We start from the raw sequence: 5,123 nt of genomic DNA on the forward strand, positions 1-5,123 counted from the left end.
TTATGAAAAAATATTAATTTTCATTATACATACCAAGCAAAAAATTGCTATATTATAAAATAAATTAATTTAAATCTTGAAAAAAAAAATTATTTAAATTATTTAGATTATAAGAGTAGTTATCTAAATTTTATCCAAATTTAATTTTAACCTACCCAAGTTAAAACCTTATTCCTGACGTTGGAATATCAAATGTGTACAAAAATAACCATCCAAAATGACGGCTATGTATAACACAGTACATACGAATGAGATTAAAAGGTGGTTAAGAATGATCTAAATAAATATATTTTTTATCTTTTTATAAAATAATGTGTAAAAATTATAAAAAAATAATGTGATAAAAAAATAAAAAAATAAATTATTTTTGAATTGCCAAACTTAAACTAAAATAACCATACACTAACTCCATACAAATTGAAATTATCTAATAGCTAAGTCGGAATTTCAGACATTTGACTAGTTCAACTAATGTTTTTTTGTTTTTTATTTTCTTCATCCGTCCAAAACAATACAAAAGATTGAACCCGAATAGCTTACAAAATGGCTTTTCATTTGACAAAAACGTAAAAAAAACGACAATCTAAAAACACAGAGAGAGAGAGAGAGAGAGAGCGTGAGAGAGAGAGATGGTGGTGAACAGCCCGCTGGTGGTGGAGGTAGCGAAGGTGTCGGCGGAGGTGTGCCAATACATAGCGTGCAATCCAGAGAGACTGAGCAGCGAACAGGTCCTCCACCTCCTCTTCTGCCTCCCTTTTCAACACTTTCGCCGCCTCGCCCTCTCCCTCTGGACCTTCTTCTGCTTCCCTCCTCCCGACGCCTACCCTTATTTCTCCTCCTCCTCCTCTTCTTCCTCCGATTCCGATTACGATTCTCATTCCGATTGATTTCATCTTCTCTTCTCTGTATAGTTCGTTTTCGGTTATGTGATGTGATCTCGATTTCCAACCCAATCTTTCTACATTTGGGGCTGTTTTCTGTTCCTTCTTTTCTGATCCATTTTATTTTTCTTCCAATGTACTGTTTGTCATTTTGAATTTGTTAATACTTATTTAAAATCGTAGATTTATTGTATTTATTTTGGATTACGTGATTTGTTTTATGTTCATGTTGTGGTAAAGACAACAGTTGCAAAATCCCCAATTTATATAAGAAGAGAAGAAGATATTGACTTGTTGGATGATATGATATGATATGATGTGATTCAAAAAAGTTTTAACTATTTCTTTTAAATTGAATAGAATTTGAACAGAATAAAATAAAATAAATTCATTTATTCTTAAATGAAATGATTCCAAGCTGTAGTTTCATGTGTCTGGTGGGATTTGACCATATTGTAAATCAGCAATCCTTCTTACTGGCTTTTGGCTTCACAACATCAATCACATTTGGCAATTCTTTTTCTATTTGGTTCTGTTTTGTTCTCTGTTTGTTCCTTTTCTGTCGGTAGATGACTATTCTTTTTTCTTTTTTTTTTCCCCCTTTCTTCTAGTTGATCAAAAACAGAAACTTTCAATATGCTATATCGGATCAAAGTTATAGCATGAGTTGATTTCATAAGCTCTAGCGAGTATAATTTTTTTACTACTTCGGCCATTTAGAAGAGTTTTGAGAATTCTTCTGATTGAAATATATATACATATATATATATGATTCTGTGAATAACTTGCTTTAAATTAGTCATGATGAATGTAGCTCTTTTCTTGATGTGTTTAGTTTTATACTCATTTGGCACTGCTGCAAGGGTGGAGATAAACTTGACATCGAAGCAGTTGTTTTTGTGTAATGTGCATTTTAGTGATGAAAGTGATACAGCATTAGCTACTTCAAGAACAAAGCCATGGGCCTCGGACAAAAAACTACTCACTTTATGAATCAGTCATGTTGGAGTTGGACTCTCTTTTTGTATTTAGGTACTACTAACCTCAATAAGTGGTGCCTGAAATAATAGAAATTTATATATGTTTACAACTTGAAATTTGATTGCATGTTGGTCTATCCTTCCTATTCAAGAGGGTAAGATTGGATGTTATATGCTTAGAGTTAGATTAGATTGTAGTGGTTTTAGATTGGGATCTGGAACTAGTTTAGGGTTCTTGTGGAAGCAAATTACAGGAAAAATATTCACCTATTAAATCAGAGGCATTTTGGACTTATTTTCCTTAGTTACTAATCTGTGCTGCTATTAGTTTGTTTTTTTAATTATTTTGTTGTGTCATGGGATAAGTTGTCTGTGTGTGCATGCATGTGTTTGTGAAACTGCTTTCATAGGGCTTAGCTGATTCAAAACCTTGTTTTCCTCTCCTCCCTATATTCATTTACGCTGTGTTTGGTTAGAGGATTTGAGGAGGGATTTGAAAAGGAAAAGAGAAAAGGTATGCGAAACTATGTGAAATATAGATATGTTTTATTCACATTTCACCTATCTTTTCCATTTTCCTTTCCAAATCCCTCCTCAAATCTCCTAACCAAACACAACATTATGGTTTGTTAATGGAAAGCAATTAAAAGTTTCTATTGGTATTTATAACATATAATTTGTTTGATAAAGTGAAAACATGTCAAATTGTGGCCTCGTTATGTGTTAATGAAGATCTGTTATTTAATTCAGATAGTGATCTCACAGTGTTTTTACATTTTCCCAGCAATGTCTTCCAAGTGATTGAAGCTCATAATACTTCACAGTTAACAGCAGGCTAAAACTGCCATTCATGTAAACACAAGTTGAAAAGTGAATGCACAAGTATTTGAAATTTATGTTTGTTGGTTCACACTGTTTATTTCCTCTATGAATATGAATTTATGTATGTATATTGTGCATAAAGTGCATATAAACCAAACCTAACCAAATTAAGGCCAAGTTTGGCATATTGTAAAAAGTTAAAAAGCTAAAAAGTTACTCAAAAGGTTAAAAAGTTAACACTATTCACCAAAAGTCAACAATTACGGCTGTACAACTCCAAATTCTAATTTTTCTCTACAAATCAATTTTTATAATTTTTTATTACACATTTTTTCATAAAAAGTTAAAAAATTAATCCAAACATCTATATTTTCTTCTTCAATTTTTTAGTTTAAAAAGACAAAAAGTACACTTATTTAGGACACTCAAAACAATTTCTAAGTTTTAAGTCTTATTAAATGGGGTCGGTTACATGAATCTTTTTTCTCCACTCGGTTCTATCAAAAACCATTTCGTTAGTCAAATTAAGTATATTCATATTTCTATTTGCAATGCTAATCAACATTAATTTAGACCTACTTGATCTCTTAACACTTCCATCTATCGTCCTAGCCAAAGTGCATATATATACAACACTAAATTGTTGACAAAGGGGCAACAGTCTTTGAGAATTTGGGAGGTGCAAGTGACCAACAATGTGAGTGAAGTGTTGGTGGTTGGTTTCTATTGTTTATTTCTGTGTCCATAACATTTTTCTGCAGCTGCAAAATGAGGTGACACTGCCCACACCACAACCATTGCTACTACTCAAAACATCAAAATCATCACGAGTTACACAAGCAGAAGCAAGTCACACAGAGTGTTGAAGATGGTTGTAGAGAGGCCATGTTATATATATATGGTTGTGGTACCCTGTTCTAGATGTCAATATATGCGGTTTCATATGCTGAAACTGAGTAGTGAAGAAGGGAGGAATGAATACTACATTCAAAGTACACTAATTATAGGTGTACTTAGAAGAAATACCTAGATTTCACCTTGTGGCTCAGATTTTAATTCGGTGAAATTTTATTTTATGAATGGATTTGAGTATTTGATAATTTTGGTATAAAATTCTAATTAAAATTTTGTGTTACTGATCAAATTAGTCATATCAACTGGACAAGGTTTAGCTTACATAAAAAGTATCTCCAACCGATTTTGTACACGAGGCCCCATATTATGCAAAATATTATTTTTTTTATTTCTACATCTTCAGCAAGCTTTTCCATTGTATCCAAAAAAAAATATTAAAATTTTTTTCCATATGACAAGATGTTTGTCTGTAGTTAATTTTTTATTTTTTTTAAAAAAAATTGGTCTCTAATTAATCTTGGTAGGTAAATTGGCGCTGTTCGGAAAAAAAATGAGGTTATTATAGCTTATTTTGAAAAAAAAGTCCAAAAGCAACACTATTAGAAGCTTTTTCAAAAAAAAAAAAATATATAGGCTGCACAGCCTACACTGTCAACTACAGCACTTGTTCCATCAATAAGTAAATTACGATTTTATCCCTTGATATCAATTAAAAATATATATTTTTAGGGATAAATTTATCATTTTAAATTTAAATATCATTTCAACACACTTTCCAATACAACAATTTAACTAAAAATTCATCTCATCTTTCTAAACACAAAACTAAAATAACCTACTAAAATAGTCAAAAAATCAAGTAACCTACTAAAATAGTCACTTCCTAAACGAGGCCATTTTAGTCCACCGTTATATAAAAAAATTATCCCTATCTCCTTCCCTCTAGTCGTTTTTCCTCCCATGGGAGAATACAATTTACAAAAGAATAAATAAAATTGAAAATGATAAAATTAAAATTATAAAGGGTTAAAGTAAAATTTTAGTTAAATTAAATGGACTATTTATATTGGGAGATTTGATGAAAAGCTCTCTCGTAATAAAACTTTAATATATTAAGAATAAGCATACAAAATTTTTCTTGAAAATTTAATACATATCACTATTATTAAAATATTAAATTTAAAAATAATATAATTTTTTATCTAAATATTAATTTTTAATAAAATTAGTATTTTTAGAATCATTTCATCAAGATCTATCAATAAAATCTACGTTAACTATGAAATTAAAAAATATATATATCATTGTCTAAATTAATGTAAACAGTAATATGTTACTCTATATAACAATAACATGTTATTCTGATTACAATAATATGTTACTCTAATAATATTGTTTAAGAAAAAAAAATAATTTACTTTATCCTTATTCCATTATGTATCTTTTCCTTAAAGAGTTTATGAAACAAAATAAATTAAATTAAATTATTATTTTTACTAAATAAAGGTCCAATAAAAAGATTTTGATTAAATTTCTCGGGGTATAATTTATTTTATTTATTATTTTGATTTCCATGGAATAGCTC

This window comes from Camellia sinensis, chromosome 10 (genome assembly GCF_055761805.1).
Source record: "Camellia sinensis isolate YWXY chromosome 10, ASM5576180v1, whole genome shotgun sequence".
Lineage (NCBI taxonomy): Eukaryota > Viridiplantae > Streptophyta > Magnoliopsida > Ericales > Theaceae > Camellia > Camellia sinensis.